The sequence below is a fragment of the Heliangelus exortis genome, chromosome 5 (genome assembly GCF_036169615.1).
Source record: "Heliangelus exortis chromosome 5, bHelExo1.hap1, whole genome shotgun sequence".
NCBI classification, from domain to species: Eukaryota; Metazoa; Chordata; class Aves; order Apodiformes; family Trochilidae; genus Heliangelus; species Heliangelus exortis.
In genome coordinates, this window is record NC_092426.1 from 5,774,009 (window position 1) to 5,793,901 (window position 19,893).

General features: G+C 45.2%; 1 long non-coding RNA gene across 1 annotated transcript in view; it reads right to left on the reverse strand.

The window, feature by feature from the left end:
- Window positions 1-3,451: 3,451 nt before the first annotated feature.
- The window catches only part of LOC139796840 (uncharacterized), a 37,748-nt gene continuing 21,306 nt past the window's right edge, over window positions 3,452-19,893 (reverse strand). Inside the window, exons 2-4 of the long non-coding RNA XR_011726162.1 lie at window positions 8,617-8,759; window positions 6,747-6,851; window positions 3,452-6,134 (exon numbers count right to left, since the gene is read on the reverse strand). This is a non-coding gene — a long non-coding RNA (uncharacterized lncRNA). The remainder of the gene's footprint in view (window positions 6,135-6,746; window positions 6,852-8,616; window positions 8,760-19,893) is intronic.

Below are 19,893 nucleotides of genomic sequence, written 5' to 3' on the forward strand. Positions count from 1 at the left end.
CTCCTTTGGTTATGCCAAAAATTCTCAACAAATCAAGGTTGTTCAGAGGGAGGAGAATCTTTCCCTTTCCCCCAGCATCCTTATGGTAAAAAAAGCCCAAAGCAGCCCCACAGCCAGGCCAGCATCTCCCCCTGGGCATCTGCTGTCTTCCCCTGGAGATTTTTGGGAAGTGACCAACAGGGTCATTAACCAATGTTAATTCTTGTGTCTATCTCTTTTAAAGAATTATTTTTCCTTTCTGAAAACCCTCTGAACACTTAAGGGTATTTTCCCCACCTCTTTGAACAGATTGTGTTTTGCTCCATCAGAGTTCAGCTACCTGCTTGATACACTATTAATGGCACTGGTATGGATTTTTTTTTTTTCAAGCTGATCCCATGTCTGCACCAAAATGTGTCTCTGGAGACCCAGGGTATGCAGCAGAACTGTGCCACACTGCTGATCTTCCCCACTTTGGTTTGAATTAGAACTACCTGATACCCATAGAGAGGCCTTTGGCTCAGAGGTTGTGCCAGCAGACACAAATCCATCTTTGAGAAGACAAATCTTTTTACTTCTAGTGACTCCACAGCAGGTCTGGGACACAGAAAGCACAGCAAGGGTTGTGCTCAGTGTGTTGTCATCAAAACCCTCATGGTGTCCAGGGCCTTTTCATGAGCAGGGGCTTGAATGCTTGGATTTGGTGATTCCCTCAGTTTTTCAGCTTTATTTACAGATGAGCTTTTGAATATTGAGCCAGTGAGGGTAGGACAGGCAAAAAGCTTCATCCCATGGTGCATAGCAGGAGTTACCACAGAGTGAGCTCCCGGGCAGAGATCCCTTCTGCTGCTTGCATCTGTTGTGTGTGTGGCTCCTCTGACAGAGGAAAGATACTGAGGCTGCTTTCCCATGGTGATGCCAGGGGATATGGGGTGGTTATTTTGGGGTTTAGAGAAGATGGACACCAGATAACTTTCCAAAGCCTGGTTCCACAGCATACTTGTCCTCACTGCCTGCAAGCAGTGAGGTTTCAATCCTTGGATTTGACTTTGACACACAAGGGTTGTCTCTCATGTGATCCGTGCCTTGTTTTGCCTTGTTGCCTCGTGGGCAACTTTTCATTCTTCCCAAGGGGATTGGTGCTGGAGACATTTAAGTGGCAAGATTCCTGGTCCATCCCCATGCATGGATGCAGACCAGGCACCTGCCTGCTCCTTGTTATGTCTGCTTTGCTCAAAATCCCTTAGGTGTCTGCTCTGCCATCTGCATTTCAAATTATTTTGAGGGATTCTCAGTAAAAATCATAAAGGTTGTAATTTTAACTGCTAAAAAAAAACCAAACAAAAAACCCCCAACTAACACAGCTGTAGTTCTCCTGGCTAAGCTAATAGACCTGCAAGAAACACAATTTGGATTGACAGGAAGCTGAACATGAGCCAGCAGTGTGCCCAGGTGGCCAAGAAGGCCAATGGCATCCTGGCCTGGATCAGGAACAGCGTGGCCAGCAGGTCCAGGGAAGGGATTCTGCCCCTGTACTCAGCCCTGGGGAGGCCACAGCTTGAGTCCTGTGTCCAGTTTTGGGCCCCTCAGCTCAGGAAGGAGATTGAGGTGCTGGAGCAGGTCCAGAGAAGAGCAAGGAGGCTGTGAAGGGATCCAGCACAAGTCCTGTGAGGAAGGGCTGAGGGAGCTGGGGGTGTTGAGGCTGGAGAAGAGGAGGCTCAGGGGAGACCTCATCACTCTCTACAACTCCCTGAAAGGAGGTTGGAGCCAGGGGGGGGTCGGGCTCTTCTTCCAAGTAGCTCTCAGTAAGACAAGAGGGCAGGGGCTTAAGCTCTGCCAGGGGAGGTTTAGGTTGGATATTAGGAAGAAATTCTTTATGGAGAGGGTGATCAGACATTGGAATGGGCTGCCCAGGGAGGGGGTAGATTCTCTGTCCCTGGAGGTTTTTAAGAAGAGACTGGATGTGGCACTCAGTGCCATGGTCTGGTAGTGGATCAAGGGTTGGACTTGATGACCTCAGAGGTCCTTTCCAACCTGGATGATTCTGTGATTCTGTATTCCACTTTGAGCAGATTTTTCTAACAAGAATATGGTGAAGCCAGCTGGAGGTCTCTGCTCACAGCACGCACACGTCTTGGTGGGAACCAGGGCTTCCAGGATGACTTTAAGGCACGTTTCAGGTTTTGCTGAATATGACTAAAGCTGTTCTCTGACCACTCCATCCTTTCCAGTTCTGTCTTGCTGCCTGGTATGGAAGGTAAGACACCAAAACCCTCAGAAACTCCCCCACCTACATCCCTCTTTGCTTCCAGGATGGAGACTGGCTGTACCTGCATATTCCCATCAATAACATGGGAAGGAGAGCAGGTCTTCCTCTCATGGGATCCCTTTTCCAGAAGGAGGGTGTGCTCTTGGGCTGCAGCAGTCTTCAGAGCCCTGGGAAGGGACCCTCCTCTTCAAGATCCTCCTCCATGGAGGATGGGGAACAAACACCATTGAGAAACATGTTGGTGTGACTGAATACTGCCAGTGATGTCTGAGCTACAACTTGTTGGGGTTCTGCAGCTGTAACTGCAATGTGACCCACTAGTTTTGTCTTAAAAACACATGTGGATACTTCTTTATCTTCTAAAATGTCTGTCCTTTCAAACATCACTCTCTGAACTATCCACCTATAAAAAATCTGGTTTGTTCTTTGGTGCTCTTGAGCAACAGCACATCCCACATACACTGCTGGGGCAAGAAGGTTGAGCTTTGCTTTTCCTCCAGGTCAGACAAAATTCCCATGTCACCTTGATGGGGGAGTAGCTGCCCTGAAAGCATGGAGTTTGCTGACAGATGAACCCTTTGTACATAGGTGGTGTGGTGAAATTGGTGCCCTGCAAGTGGCTTGTTCAGTGCAATAAAAATATATTTGGTTCCTAAGATGGTTTGGGAAACATGATTGATTCCCACAGCTGAGAAACAGGGATTGTAACGTGTTTTGCCAGAGGAGGTCAGTTTGATGGATGAGTTCATTTAAGGATTATGCTATAGATAGAGCTGTTGACAGAATGAATTTGGTTTTATTCTTCATCAGTAGGTATAACACAAAGCAGAACTAATTGAAAGTAGTTTCCTTGTGGCATCTGGTTGTGTTTCTTGCTTTAAGTCTTTCACACACTGTAAAATTACACCAAGGGCTTTTCTTCACTTTCATTTGCCTTCCAAGTTTTCCATCACCGCTTTTCAAATGGGTTCCCAGTGTGTCGGACACATTAAGAAACTGCAGACTACACAAGAAATGGAGCCAGACCATCATTTCTGCTTAGTTCACAAATGTTCTGGTGCACATCACAAATCCACACCTTGAGCAGATGCACGAAGGTGTCCTCACCTTAGGGCTAATGGCAAAGCTGGAACATGGACGCCCTGCCAGATTTTTTGGATGGAATTTTAAACTGTGACCTATGCTAAATATCATTCCTGTGTGGACTGATCTCTTTCTGTGTAAGGCCCAAACTTAGAAGGTGATTGTATTTACCCAAGGAGTTGTTCTGAGGATGAAGGAAGGTGTTGAGTTAAGCTGTGGAAATAGCTTTTCCAAGCAGCCGGAGAGGATAAATCCCAGTGCTTCTTCTGGGATTTGGCTCTCTGTGTTCCATGCTTTCCTGGCTGGACTGCTATGGCTCAGGGTCGGTGACTGCAGTGGGGTCTCAGCTCTCAATACTTCCTTTGGCTGTTTGTAGTTGTTGTGGGGACTGCGCCTCCCGGGATCTCTGAGCTGAGATCATGCAGGCTTTCAGGGTAGAAAATTAGACTTTGTGGTTCAAACCTGTCTTACATACTTGATCTGTGGGTTTTGGCTCAGATATTTTTTTCTCTCTTTCTTTTCCAGTTGTGGTCAAATAAGAGTTTTCCAGAAACTGACTCACACAGAGCCAAAGAACAGGAATGCAGCAAGCACAGCAGCGGCTGCCAAACTGATGGACTTGCACTCTCAAGACAAAATACCCCCAGGTCTCCACCACCAATTCCAATACCTGAGGAGAAAAGCCCATGTGATTTCAGGATTACATGGCAAGCTAAATTCTAGCCTTCACTTGGCCTCAAACCTGAACTTTAAGCACCAGCCAAACCATAACTCAAATCTGAACACTGGCTATTGGTCTGTCTCATCTTCTGTTCATCATATCTGCATTCAACAGAAGCTGAAATGTATTTTCTCTGCCAAGAGCCATTGGTTTCCAAACAACTACATCAGTGTGGTGAGTGATGGAGTTTCCATCAACTGCTGTAGGCCAAATGCAGTCATCTGAATTCAGGTCTTGGCAGGTATAGAAACTTGGAGTTGTCAACAATTTCAGTGTGAAATGGCACTTAATCACAATTTCTCATTCGGCGCTTCAGTCCTGCTAAAGCTCTTGGAAGTGGAGATGAATGGGAGCTGTTTATCTCTTAGCTACTGAGATTTTCTGTTCTTTAATTGACCTTTAAAATAATTTAGTCTGGGGTTGGATCTGAGTTAAATATAGCTGGTTATTTTCACTCTGAGTATGTAATACACGAAAGAACCTAGGTATCCTTTGAATGTGTTTTGATAAGCACTGTGTGTGCAGGTATGTATTTATAAACATTTGCACTGTGGGTACTAAAATGACACTTCCAAAATCAAGTACTTTCTCCCTGCAGCAAAGTATTTGTAGAAGATGTAGTGCTGGGTTTCAAAAAAAAAAAATGGGCAGTTCAAAGAGGATAAGACTCTTCTTGGAAAGAAGCTGGCGAGGAGGGGACATGGATCAAGCCCTTGGTGGTGAGGATGTGAACACGGGGCTGTTATTCACTTGATCCCATAAAACCAGGACTAGCTGCTGCCTAAAAAAACATTGCCCAACAGCAAGGAAGAAAAAGGAACTGCTTTTCTAACAGGCCTCACAGAACTGCAGAACACCTCACTAGTGGGGCTGAGGTGGCTAAAGCTTTCAAAGGATGGGATTTAACAAGCTCATGGAAAACAGCACAAATAGTGCCTGTTCTCTGCAGAAGCTGTATGGATACACCACCTGGCTTCAGAAGATGCTCAACTACTGTGGGCTGGCAGATGGCTGGGTGTGGGACAACTGCTCCTCCCTTCCTGGTGCTTGTTTCCAAAGTCCATACTGCTGAATCTGTAAGAGATGAGATGCTGAACACCTGTTTTTATTAAATATGATCATTCTTATTTCCCTACTGTACATGAAAGCTCAAAGAACTACTGCCTGCAAAGCAGAAACAAGATCCCAGCAGTTTCTTGCCTCCAATTCCTTGCCTAAGGCTGATTCCAGTTTAAAAACAACAACCAAAACCTTCCCTAGGTGATTCTGCTCTGGCAGGGGGGTTGGACTTGATCTTTTGAGGTCCCATCCAAACCCTAAAATTCTGTGATTCTGTAAATAAAGTATTTGGCAGCAGTTTACTCTGTTTTCCAAACCCAAAGTCTCCCTGGACCTTTTCTTCCCTTAGCAGAGGCATCCCATCTCACCTGGGGACCCTCCATCTTTCCATATTCCAGAGATGGGAAATATTTACCTGTTTTCTTTCTTGCCTGTGTCTGCAGTTTCCAATTTTAGAGACCACAAGCCAGAGCAGTGTGAAGAGGAGCCATGAATACCAATCTCTGGCAATGCCACCTTTCAGTTTTTTGTGTGACTAAAGCAATGCCATGAGTTCTGGGAACAGTGCTTTGAGCATGGAAGAGGTCTTCACTCCAGTGGTCTTCCTGGTCCTGCAGATTGCTCTGCTGGAAGGTTTGTTCAAGCAAATGCTTCTTCTGACAGCATTGCAGGTATGTTTTTTTGTGGCATTACTTTGGGGGGACCAGAGCTGGGTGGAGAGATTTGAGATATTTTTGCCTGTGTGAAGGCATGGCTGGGATAGGTGGGTACTGTAATAAAAACTGAGATTAGGTAGTGGAACTTTAGATCCAGTCAATCTTGTACAGTTCTGGAGTTCATAAGAATAGGGGCAGATCCCTGTAAGCAGATGAATCCTCCACTGGTGCTCCCCATTTCTGATGTTTTAGGAGCTGCCAGGCAACAACCTGGGCAGCAGCGTGTCAGTCCTCAGCCAGAGTACATTTGCATACTGTGTAAATACCATTATTTGGAACCAGTTCTTCCCTTGCAAGCCCTTGCTTCCTGGATAAAGAAAGAAAAAAAGCTGTTGAATCCCATCCTTAAAAAGAAAAACTGGAGGAACCAAGTCCTACATAATGAACTCTGTTTCTGAAAGAGCCAAAGCATCTGAGTGGTGGACTGAGTGCCAGGACTGAAATTCTTCCTCCTCTGTAAGCCAGGACAAGAGGCAGTGAGGCAGAGCTTGTCCTTGTGAGTTCCCCCACTACCTCCCAGAGCAGGAAGAGCTTGGAAAGAACTTGAGACTCTGAGCAGGATCAGACTGAATGTAATTTCACAGAGCCATGGTCTTCCTACCTGCCTTTTATCTCCCAGCCATCACTTCTCACCCCATGTTTGACACTGGAACAAGGCTCTGTCTTTGCTTGTTCAAGGGTGATGCCTGAAGCCACAGCCTCCCTGAGGGAGCTGGCTCTGGTTCATCATTACAGTGCTGTTTATGTACCCATTTACAACCAGCTTCCTATTCAGTTGCACAGTGCATATGTCTCAGATTGGTATAAATGAATGTCAGGAGTAGAGCATCATCATGTCTGCCCTGCTTCCTACAGCTTGTGCTTCTCCAGAATGAAATGTTTGGTATACAGAGCTCCAGGAGACTTTCACTGCTCTTACCTTCTCCCTTGCCATCAGGGTGGGACAGTGGAAAAGGATCAACCCAAGTCCAGAAAGTGTGGCTGCAGCAGTGTGAGCAAATACGGGCACATCATCACGTGCATTCTTTGGGAGGGAAAAGGGATGGAGGGAAAAGGCAAAAATGACCCATTCTCAGATAGCAAAACATAACCTCTGGTCCTCTCACCTGATAGGCTGTGATCTGAGCTGTAAAATTCCCTCCTACAAATGCTGCTGCCTCTTTTCAGGCAGTAGAAAGCTCCATTAGCTCAGACTACCAGTGCCACTTGGCAGCTGGGGTGATTTACAGCAGAAAGGACTCGGCCTCTGCAACTGTCAAAGCACAATCTCCAGCTTAATTTGAAATACTTCTATTCCTCCAGATGATTTACTGCTCAAGCACAAGGTGGTCATTTTATCTCTCTTTTTTTTCCCCTTTGCCCACGACAGACCGGATCCCCCACATGATCCCCTCCCAGCATCCAGTGAGCAAGATGAAAGCTGCTCCCTTTTTCACAAGCCCTCCTGAGCAGTCTGCTGGAAGAGGACTCCAAAGCCAACTGCTGTGTCCATTTTGCTGGCACCTCCAGCATTTTATGCAGTGTCTGAGTCTCAGCAGGCACCTCACACCTGCTAATGGCATTGTGAGCCAGCCAATCAATTGGTTATTTATGGCAGGTGTGTCTCAAAACCCTCGGGTCAAGTTTTCCTACACTGATATATTTTGCTCAGAGGAACAGATAAATCCTCCCCCTGCCATTTCCAGCTTAAACCTTCTGAGTGTGAAGTCAGTGGGTTCCAGTTTCCCGTGGTAGTAGTAAACTGTATTTAAAGAGTTGTTCTCATGGCTCCTAAGGGCTGGAGCACTTTGAGCCATGAATCAGTTCAGGCTGCAACATTTATAGGCAGCGAGGTCTCTTCTTGGTGTCCTTTAGCTCTAGAGTTTGAAGTCATCATGAAGGAAATTGAGGCCTCCCCACTGTTCCAATGTTTTTCTCTTTAAAGTGCTCCTTCTGGAAAGTCATGGCAACATCTGAATTAGGTGCTCTGAAGTGAGATACAGGAAGGGGTGCAGAATTCCTGCACTTGTACTTTAATCCTGCAGCTCCAGAATTCATAATATCATGAATGGGATGACAAAGCATTTGTATAAAGTGAATTCCTGTACTCAGTGCTGGTGAGGCCACAGCTTGAGTCCTGTGTCCAGTTCTGGGCCCCTCAGTTCAGGAAGGAGATTGAGGTGCTGGAGCAGGTCCAAAGGAGGCAACTGGGCTGGTGAAGGGACCCGAGCACAGATCCAATGAGGAGAGGCTGAGGGAGCTGGGGGTGTTCAGCCTGGAGAAGAGGAGGCTCAAGGGAGACCTCATCACTCTCTAAAACTCCCTGAAAGGAGGTTGGAGCCAGGGGGGGGTCAGGCTCTGCTCCCAGGCAGACATCAGTAAGACAAGAGAGCATGGACTTAAGTTCTGTCAGGGGAGGTTTAAGTTGGGTATTAGGAAGAAATTCTTTACAGAGAGGGTGATCAGACATTGGAATGGGCTGCCCAGGGAGGGGGTGGATTCTCCATCCCTGGAGGTTTTTAAGAAGAGCCTGGATGTGGCACTCAGTGCCATGGGCTGGGAACTGCAGTGGGAGTGGATCAAGGGTTGGACTTGATGATCTCTGAGGTCCTTTCCAACCCAGCCAATTCTATGATTCTATAAACTCTGGGTTTCATTATCATCATCTAGAGAACGTAATGCTGCAGTTATTTGGAGCTGCATCTATCTAGGTGCTACAGCAAGATGACTCAAGATAACCAGAAGACTTCCCAGTCTTGAAGACTTAAACACTTAACCACAAAGGAACAAATATTTAAAGCAGCACTTACCATGCATGAGGGGACATTTCAGTCACTCAGAAAGCATGGGGTAATTCCTGGGCACATTATTTTTAAGTGGATGATGCAGGATCACAGTCATCTTTCTGTTTGGCCTATACTGGTATCTTTTCAACATATGTACATGTTTGAAGCTGAAAAAAAAAAAGAGGTCTATAAGAGAAATGCAAATAAACCCAGTTTCTAAAGCTGTGAACACTATGCTGCATGTCAGTGATTTGAATAATAAATTGCTTACAAAAAGAAACCAGCTGTTAATGACACAATGTGGAGATTTGGTTTGGTCCCATATAGGAAAATAAGCCTTTTCCCCAGCAGGAGGTAAGCAATCTTGTAGCTAATAACATACTGCAAAGACACTTTCAGATTTCAGCATTTTTAGAATCTGGAAAATAGAATCTTACAAATCAAAGCTAAATCTGTCCAGATGGCCTTGCCCCCAGCACTTAAAATTAAATCTAATTCAGCTGATGATAGAAAATATCTGCCTGACAGAATTTGGACTGACCCACAAAATTCCATGTTGGCACATCCCGGGGTACCTCTTTCTGTGGGCAGGAATCTGTGCAGAACTGTACAGGATTAATCTTTTTCTAGAGCTCTCAGGAGTGACTGGACCAGCTGCATGGTGATGAGCCAGTTGTGAAGGTAAGGACAAAAATGACAACCTGAATCCAGCCCCAGAGGTTATGTTCCTTGTGTCAGCCTTTCACACAAACTCAGTACCTGGCAGAGCACTTTGAACTTCCACCATGCTACAGACCAAACAAGGTGGAGAGAAAAAGAATTTGTTGACTTTTCCAGCCCTTCCTGACCCTCCAAGGTAGTGATTTAGGGACCTTGTTCCCCAAGGAATAAATTAAAAATCTTGTCATTAAGTCTTCTAGCCCACACAGGGCACTATTTGGGTGACAGCAGCTCACAGGGCTTCAGTCCTCCAGTCTTGCCTTGGGAAGGGTGCCCTCCACCCACTGCATGCAGCCTGCTCTGAAGGGACCATCAGCCCTGGGGTTTCCATGGAGGAAGAGGACTTACTTTTTGGAGCAAGCTTAAAATGTACTGACAATGTATAGACTACTAGCTGGATGGATTTACATGTGTTTATTTAGGTCCATGCTCTGAAAATGATGAAGGCCCACATCCCCCATGGTATTGAGGATGACTTCTGATGATGAGAGGAAGGATTTCCTGTGAAGATATCTCATAATTTGGAAGGTATTGTGGCTTTTCTCTGTTTACAGATGGAGACCACTTAAGGTCTGCAAAGTTTAAAGCATGGGCACTTGAGAGCACAAAGAGAAACTAATGAGAAGAATATAAATACTGAAGTGTTAACCCTTGAGTGACCTTGGAAACAGCTGCACGGGGAATGTAGAGCTTAAAAAAGAAAAAAATTCCTTTTGTGTGACTTCTGTAGGTGATTCCATGACTATTTTTAAAGATGAACGGGTCCTTGTTAGAGGGTGGCAGTACACCAGAGGGTGTGCATGTTTAGAGCTTTTTTTATGGAAGTCGAGGTAGGCACCTGGAGCTGCTCTGGAAAAGGGAGGTTTCTTGGCTGTGATGTTGTTATCAGCTCCACAGCTGAGCAGGGCACAGCACTGTGTGTGGTGGAAGTTTTAAAAATTATTTTCATCAGCATGATTAAATACTTATTACATGAGTCAGCCATACGGGCTTCATTAAAGCAGTGAGCTCTGAGGAGCCTCCTCATCTCTTTATGAAAGCCATCTGGAATTAGGGATGGCTCAGGAGATGGAGGATGAATGCAGCTCACTGTGACAGAAGCCCAGTTCCTCTCTCAGGACCCTCTTGCACCAACCCACATTGCACTCTTCGCCCCACACTCAGGGAAAAGGGCCTTTTATTTTTTGCCTTCTGCACATTTCTGGGCAAAGAATCAAGGCCCGCCAGAGCTTTGACAGTGAGACTTTAAATGCACCCTGTTGGGGTGTGACACAGGCACCTTTTTCTGGTGGCAGGATATAACACAGCTTTAAAAAGAAAAGAATAAAAAAAATTAAAAAAAAAATAGAAGCAAGCTTTTAAACTGGAGGGAAGTGTGCTTTGAAAGGAAAGGCTTAATGAACTTTAACCAGCCTTCCAAGATCTTTATTAGTTGCCCCTTTATCAAATTAAATTCACACTGTGCTAGGCAGCTTAAGTACTGCAAGTTGATGTCATGTGCTAAGTGCCAAAGTGGGCTTTAATTGGCTGTTTAAATGAGAAAAGGAGTCCTGCTGAGCAGCACATGAACCTAGGAACACACACAGCAAGGGGGGCAGCTGGGAAGGAGCCTGGATGATGCTCTTCCCCAGCTAAAAGAGTGAAATAAGAAAGATCTGGGGATCTTTCTAGGGAAAGGTTTTGCTCTGTGTTGGCTTGACCCTCTTGGCCCTACCAGGCCCAGTGAGTGAAGGAAAATTTGCACCAAGGTCCCTAAGCTCAGTCCCCGGGCTTATCAGGGAAGCAAGGCAGCTGATGTGCCTTAAAAAGCTGGGATGAGATACCCCTTCCAGAAGTGTTGTCCCGTGGAGTTACTCAGAGCTGGCTCTTCTGGAACAGCTTTCCCAAGAATCGCCTGCTTACCAACCTGGCAGGGTTTTAATAAAGATTTTTTGTATTGGTCACAGCTCAGTTTCATAAATCACAAATTAGTCACAGATGTCAACAAGAGTATCCAGAGCAGTAAAGGTCAGGTGAAGATGAACAGGTCACTTGTCCCACAGAAGAATGTTGATGTTAAAAATACATCACAGGGGCAGCAGCAGTGACCGCAGAGTTAATATTACAGACAGCTCTGCTGCTGAGATGGGGAGTCCTTTGCCTTCCCAATGGGGAGCTCCCCCCCTCCCAGGAGGAGCAGTTAGTCACAGGCAGAGAAATCCTGCTGGGATTGCTTGTGTGGGATCATCCGAGGCAACCACTTGCATGAGTAACCACTCCAACCCTGTGAGAGAGGAATGAAAAATGAAGTGGCAGCGGCGTTCCAGGCGTAACAAGGGTGAAAGTGGTGCTGGGACTTGCTAAATTTGAACAGTTGTTTTCTGTTAACACACAGCCTTAAAAAATGTGATTTGAGAAGCTTGTTAGAGAGCCAGTGTTAACATCCAGTCCCAGGGCAATTGGGCCCATCTGGGCAGCAATCCCCTGGAGCCCCTGCTTTCCCAGTGCATCCTCCCATCCCAACCATCCTCCTCACTCCCGAGTGGTGATGCTCAGACTTGGGTTTGAGCTGCCATGGTGCCAAGCTCCTGTGCTGCTTGCAGACACCTTCCCTGTGCATCCTGACCCATGGGCTTGAGCAGCAATGGCTGTGAGCCCTCAGCTTGCTCTCCTCAAGATCCAGGGCTGGAGGGCTGTGGCTTTTGAGCACCTTGGACCATCTGGCAGCCACCCGGCTGCTCTCCTGGGCAGTGCCTCACTCCAGTGGTGCCTCCAGGACTTCGCAGCAGGGAACAACAGCAGCACAGCAGCATCATGGACCACAAATCTCATTTTTTTTTTCCCTCTCTCCACACAAAAAGCATTTCTGCACTGCCAAGAAGCTTTGAGGCAGCTCCACCATGCACCTTTGCCTCTCTCTTCTCCTTCCCTTTCACTTCTAGCCTACCTTCTCCCTCTCTCTTTCCTACAGACTGGCCAGACACCCACTTCCCCCATTAAGCCAGACACTTTGGGGAACTCCTGTCTCCTTTCTGTAACTTGCAGATGATTTTATCTGCCCCCAGGGGATGGTTTTCATACGGCAGCAGTCGGCAGGGAGGTGCCGAGGCTTCCGGCCCTCGCACTAACCTGCATTCCAGCTTTAAAGATAATGGATACAATGGAAAATCAATGGAGAATATGTAACATTATCCCCTTTGTGGCTTCATACTGCATCACGCTGCGGCCTTCAGATACATAAAAGTGATATATGGCTGAACTTGGCAGGAAAAAAGGACACAGGAAGCAAATATCTTTGGTAAGAATCATAGTCTAGGTATAACCTATATAGCAAATAGACCTGAAAAATCTTCTGGTTTTAATGAAGGTTTGCTGAATAATTATTTTCCAGTAGTTTGCGAGAGTGTAAAAAATAAATCAAGGCTTTGTGCATATTACAGCTTTCCCTTGAGTGAGATAAGAGGGAGAAAGAAAATTACTTCTTGAGTTTCCAGTCTCAGCCAGATGCCAAATCTGTCAGAAATCCTGCTTTTTTATACTATATCAGTGGAAGGAAGTTATTGCTGTTCTTATCTGCCCTTTGGTCAGAAGCTTGTTCTGCACCTTGGCTAATATGTCTTTGTGGTGCAGCCACCTGCACTTTTTCGAGGAGTTCGTGTAATTACAGGGTAGATGAGTCAGGCTGCATTTCCTATGGGCTGTCTTCAAACATAGGAAGTTATTAATACTGATTAGCTGAAAAAGTCCAGGTCTTCACCGTGACGTTTTCTGGCTAATATTAGACACACCTTCTGTACTTTAAGGTGTGATGGCTGATAAGAACCAGTAGTACGGCAGCCGAGGTTTTACAGCAGTGGGTGCAGAGTGGGACAGGCTGTCCCAAGAGGTTGGGTTTTTTTCTTACACCTTTGAATAAATTCAAGCAGACAGGCTGGAATGAGAACAGGAAAATCAAGGTAGAGGGTACAGCTTGGGATGTGCCAGTCCCTTAGGAAATGATGAGGGAGTAACAGGCGCTGCCTCTGGGCTCGGTGCCTGGCAGCAGGAGAGAGTTATTTGGAAATTTTTCCTTCAATAGAAAGAAATATCTCTCCAAAGGAGAGCTGAAAGATCCTAGGAGATGTTGTTGTAAGGCTTAAGTTCCCTCTTTTGGAAGAAGATTAAAGGAAATTTGGCTGTTTAATCAGAATGAAGCAGCTGTAGCTAAGATCTAAAAAAGGCATTTCAGAGATCTACCAGGGGCAGGGTCCCTGCATGACCCCTGGGATAACTAGAATTTAGAGTCAGGGAGGAGTTCCTGATAAGTTCCTGATAAGACAAGGCAGCAGGGGCTATTTTCAGGTCTTCCACCAATTTGCAAATACACAGTGGGCTGTTTGCCCACCCCTCTTTCCCTTTAGTCTGTGCAGACTGCCAGGGCTAGGGGGTGGTTGGTGAAGTCTCAGCTTCGTGCTGGGGTTGTGGTGGCTCCCCAGGTCTCCCATGTCATTTGTCATCACTTCAGGTGAAGAGATGGAAAAGGGGGTGTACCATGGCACAGTGTATGATGGGTGGAGAGGGTGGTGGTGGCAATGGTAAGCTCACCTCATCCTCCTCCTTGGGTGGGGGGTTCTGGGGGTGCTCATCTGCCCGAGCAGAAAGAGTGTGGCTCAGGTAGAAGGACTTGGCCTGGCTCTGATTAGGCAGCAAAGGGGTGGAGGGTGGAGGGGTGGAGGTAGAACAGCTGGTGACAGTGGTGACAACAGGGATGACACTGGTGTTGTTTGGACAGTCTTCCAATGATAAATCAGAAAGAAGAAAAGAGGGACAGATGGACAGTATTATGGAGATTTATCCAAGTCACACAGAGGAGAAATACGCTGACACCAACAGGGAAAGGGGAATATGGAACCCAGCCAGAAAATCCTTGGGATGTTAGTAATTGTACCTTACTAAATAGGTAAAATAATAAAGTGCCAGCAACAGCACGGGAAGCTGGAGGGACAATGTTTAAATGTTTTAAACATTCACAAACCAAATCTTGTATCACAGATGCCTTGCTGGTTTATCTCTTGATTTATTTCGCTTTTGCAAGCCACAGAAAAATTGTGTATGTGATGGGTTTTCCTTTTCAGTTCCCACTACTGAGCTTACAAAGCTTGCCAAATGTGGAGAACTTCACAGAAATCAAGAAGAAAAAGCTTCCTGGCTGGCTGGATTTTCCATTGCTTTCTCAGCTGTATTGTGGTGGCTGCTCTAATTTATTCTGCAACCCGAGGGGACAACTGTGCAGAGCAGAGCACAGGCTTGGGGACAGGAAGGAGTCACTGGTACGTAGCACCATAGCTGCTCTGGAATCCAAGAGAAAACAGGTGAACAGTTCTCCTCTTTACTGAGGACCATGGCATTGCATGAGCACAGTCTGGTGAAAGTGGGGAAGCAGGATGAAAAAAACTTTTCTTGTAAAGGCCATTGTTTTTTGTGTTGTTTTTTTTTTTTTTTTTTTAATTCTTAGCCACACTTGCAGAGTATGTCATACAGACAGGAAATTATGCTTCCTTTCTCCTGCACTTTCCTGGTTTAGATTTCATCTCCTGCCTAATACCAGCCAGTACAGACCAAGTTATTTTACAGTACAAAGTCAGTGCTTCTCCAAATAATTTAACTGATGTTTATAACATTATCCTCAGATAATGTAAAAGAAATAAGTATTAGCCCCATTTTACTGGTGTGAAAATCAAAGGCTACTTGGTCATGGTGTTGAAAGGAAATTATGTTGAACTGGCAGCACTGAATTCATGTAACCTATCCCACTTCTTGACTGTAGATCAGAGTCCATACAGTCATGCTCTATAAATATCTGCCAGCAACTATTGTGGGCTTCATATGGGTCTAAAAAAACCCACACGTCTCCCAGACTTTAATTCTGGGTCTGAATGCATCCTCATACCTGGTTTTATTTTATTTGGTGTGAAGGCCATTGCTTCAGTCACATGCACAAACTTTGGGACAAAAGATTGCCAGAAACAGGGCTTCTGCTGCCCAGGCCTAACCTGTCCTTTTCATGTCTCAGTTGCAGATGAGGTGGAAAATCTGAGCTGCTTTGGCCAGAAGCCTATCCTGGTATTTGGATCCTTCTTTTTCTTCTAAGAGTGTGTGCAGTTACTGCTCCACTTTTCAGTACAGAAAAATCAAGCTACTCCCATTTTTGATGACTGGAGCTGGGATGGATCTGATTTATAAAGTAACATGGCATGAACAGAAGTAGGCAAGAAAGGGGGGTGGGGGGGAAAAGTGAGAATCTACTTCTAGGGAATCTGGAAAAAACCCAGAGGATAGGATTTCTTCCTGAATTGTGAATTGTTTTTGCCCAGGAACGTTTTAGTCCTAAAGCAAATCCAGAAAGTGTTGTGAGTGTATGACATATGACTAGCATCTTGAAAATTTACAGCAGATTGCAACAGACCCAGATAACATTTAGGCAGCTGAAGCCACATTCACTATGTTAGGGAAAAATACATGGCCTAGTGGAAATGTTGTGCTGGTTATGGGTGGCAGCTTGCATTACTATTAGAGATTGCAAGGATCTGGGTGGAATTTGTACTTGAAATAAGAAATTTCCAGCAATTTGGAGCTTACAGGCTGGGCATTTCTTTGTTTGCTTGCTTTTTGTATTGCTTGGGTTTCTGTGTGTGCATATTTTAACTAATGCAAAAATACAGCCTCTTTTATTGCAACATTTCACAGAATTTTCCAGCTTAAATGAGCCAGTTTCCAAATCAAAAGGATAAACTCTGATGAAAAGTTGGCTTCGAAATGAAATTGTTCATTGTCTGCATTCCACTGGCTTTTAAAGGGGGAAAAAAAGTCTTTATATAATGAAGGAAATGCACATTTTAAGGGGGGATGTAGCTATCCTCTACAAAATGGTAAAAAAAAATGTGTCAAATTGAGGAGGGTGGTTTTCCCCACCATTTGTATACACTTCTGATTGCCTTATCCTCCTTGCAGAATACAAAGGCACCCAGTGGGTATGATGGAAATGCTCAGGAATGAAAAATATCTTTGATTTCCAAACCTCTGTTCATCTCTGAGGAGCTGCCAGGTCTTGTGTTCTGGTGACTATCTAAATGCAAGTGATACATTGCTGGTTTTCTGGCTGCAGAACCATTGTGCACACCCCACCAGCTCTTGTGAGCACAGCTCCCAGCTGCCCAGGGGGGCCTTTCCTGCTGTCCCAGCCCAGCATCACATCCTGATTTCTGCCCCCTCATCTGTGCCCCATAATATCATGCTGCTGGGAGACCACTGCTGTTCAGGGTCCCCAGCAAAGGGCTCCCACAGGGCTTCTTCTCTCCTTCCAACCACTTGAACCCAGTGCTGTGGCCCCAGTCCCAGGGCTGAGGCACATGAGGAGGTTGTGCATCCATCCACACATCACTGATGTGGGATCATGTGCTACCATGGGCTGGAGCACCTCTCCTATGAAGATAGGCTCAGAGAGTTGGAGTTGTCCAGCCTGGAGAAGAGAAGTCCCTGGGGAGACCTTAGAGCACCTTCCAATATTTGAAGGGGCTAACACAAGGGACTTTATACAAGGGCATGAAGTGACAGGATAAGGGGAGACAGTTTCAGACTGAAAGAGGGGAGATTTAGATTGGATATTAGGAAGAAATTCTTCACTTTAAGGGTGGTGAGACAGTGGAACATGTTGCCAGAGAAGTTGTGGCTGCCCCATCCTTGGCAGTGTCTCAGCCCAGGTTGGATGGGGCTTGGAGCAACCTGGGCTGGTGGGAGGTGTCCCTGGATGATCTTTAAATTCCCTTCCAACCCAAACCACTCTGTGATTCTATAGTTTTTTGTTAACAGGGAGGCCTTAGCCCTTGGGGAAGGTCTGTGGGACATTGTGGGATGTTCTGGAAATAAGTATGAGATGTCCAAGGTGCCAGCATCCCCACGAGGTCCCACACAGACAGAGCAGGAGTTAATTTGGAGGGTGAAGGTGTATAGGACCCTCCTGTCCTCTGAGAGAATCAATATTATCTGGGCAGATTTTACTTTTCCAAAAAAGGCTGAGAGTTTTCTCAAGTATTTCAAAGGCAGATCGTATCTCTGCAGGTTTGAACACTGATTCCTCCCAGTTTGAGCCAGGGTGACTCAGATTTTGTAAACAGAGCCAAGAAAGCTATTTAAAGGGTCTTAATTATCAAATATTCATCTCCTGTTGCACTGATTTTGGTGGGTTTTTTGGTTTTGGGTTTTTTTTGTGGTGGTGGTATGCAATAGGCTATCAGTGACAGGAACAGAGAGAGCCCCAACACTCTAAATGATTTTACAGGGTCATGGATCTGGGTATGGACCTTGCCAGGTTCTCAAAATGAAAAGAGCAAAGTGGACAAGTTCAGATAAGCAGTGTTTGGGCTGTGCTCCAAAGGAGTAAAAGACCAAAAAATATTTTCAAGCAAGCTCCTCCACTGGAAAAACTGTCTCTAACCTAGAAAATCCTTGTCTATATAGAACAGGGAGGCTGGAGCCCAGAAGGACTTTAAAATCTATTCTAATGTCTTGGATATTAAATTTCATCCACTTTTACCTCTTTGCTGAGTTAAAAAGCCTAAATTTGACTAAGGCTTATGCCTAACAAATAACTGTCCCCTAAACCCACCCCAAGCTCCATCCCTTCTTCTGGAGAGATGACAAGATACAAAGGCCTCAGCCTCTGCTCCCTGGGGATTGCTCCAATGATCCAGGGCCACCACTTAAATGTATGTGCAGAGCTGCTCATGTGGCTTTGCAGGGCTTTCCTCTCAACTCCCTTCTTCTCCTGATGGCTTTTTCTATGTTAAAATACCATTTTGTGCCATCACTTCATCTGCTCAGACAATTTACACCATATAAGAAAGCTGCATCACTGACTTATTTAGAGTGGTTTCCTGGTTTTTTGTTTGTTGCTTGGTTTGGTTTTTTACTTTCCAGGAAACAAACTCCAACTTTGAACCAAAACTCAGTCTTAGATCATGCTGCATTACAGTAATTCCCATATCTTATGAAGCACGGGGAACCTGCTCAACCAGTGAATGGCAGCACACATTTAAACTCTCCTATCCATCAGTTTTTACTCCACGTGGAAGCAAATATGGTGGTTGCTGGTCCTCTCCTCTCTTTGCTACACCCAGAAACACTTTTTCCATTATGCCCTTTCCCCATGCATGACTTTGTCACAAAGAATACTGGCAGCTGGAACTGCCACACCACTCAACATCTTCAACAATCCTCCTGCTGTCAGGACAAACCAGCAGAAGGTGAGTAAAGTCACCTTTGGCTGATTTTTCAGTCAACAAATAGATTGATATAACCTGAAAAAGCCAAAAAAAAAAAAAAAAAAAAAAAAAAAAAAAAAAAAGTCTAAAAAAACCTGGTATGTTTTCTTACATTCCTCCAGCTGTGTAGCACTTCATGATGTAGAAGATGATGATGCAGCACATTATTTCCTGATTCTGCAATTGCTTTTCAGGGGGTGAAAAAAAAAATCACCTGACTGAGGTGACAGAAGAGTTGGAGACAAGTCAGCCTTCTTGATGTGGGAGCTGGTCCAGCTAGAGAATTTGGGTAAAGCAAGGCATTTGTAGCACTTTTCTGTACCCATCAGTAATCCTAAGAAGAGTGAATAAGAGAGGCTTTATTTTCTCAAATAATGCAAAATTTCACTGGGGGGGGAAGACTCCTCAAAGGTTTTTCAGCTTGGAACAACCTTATGGTCTAAGAGACTGACTGAGAAAGATGAACACAGATGGGTTTGTAAGCAGGACCTTGAGAAGCCCAGCCCAGCTTTGCTGCTGCTGCAATATTTATTGCCAGATTGGGAATAAATAAATAAAAAAGCTGAATTATCTAGACTTTGTATAAGTCCTTGGTATAGGGTTTGGCACTAGCCACTGACCTAAGCTGGCCAAAAGCTTGAAGTGAAGGGAAAGGAGATGCCCTAATTGAAAGGGTAGAGAAGCAGAGGAAATGTGTGTTCCTGGCACAGTGAGGTCTTCCAGGATGAATTGGCAAAGAGTCTATTTATAAATTCATGGTGCGCTTTGACATTCAGTGTAAGTGGAAAAAATCAAAAAAAGCTACTCCAAGAGGCTGTGGAAATGGTTTACAGATCAAGACTTGGTCTTTGCAGCTATTCATTAGAAGCAGCTTTAACTTAAAGAGGAATATGGAAATAGATGGTGCTAAATGCAGTGCTGCTGAGAGAGCAGCATTGATGGCTCATGACTTGAAACGTTGTTCAACCTTTGTAAAGCAAGAAAAATTGCATAAAGAGGAGGAAAAATAATTCTGTTGCAGTCATTGGTTTTGCAATTAAAGAAAAAAAACATCACTCAAAATCCAGGGTGCAGAAAAAACCTTCAACCATATGGAGTATTACAGAAAGGAATTTCAGAAGCACCCAAAACAAGTTTCTCCCTCAGCATGGTCTGGAGAAGGAGGGGACACAAAGATACAGAGCTCATGGGGGTTTAGGTCATGGCAGGAGAGGAAGCATATTGGCAGCTGAACTTACCCCCTGGGAGCACACACAGGCAGTGGACATGGGCATGTGAAAACAGGTAGAGAACAAGAGATCCA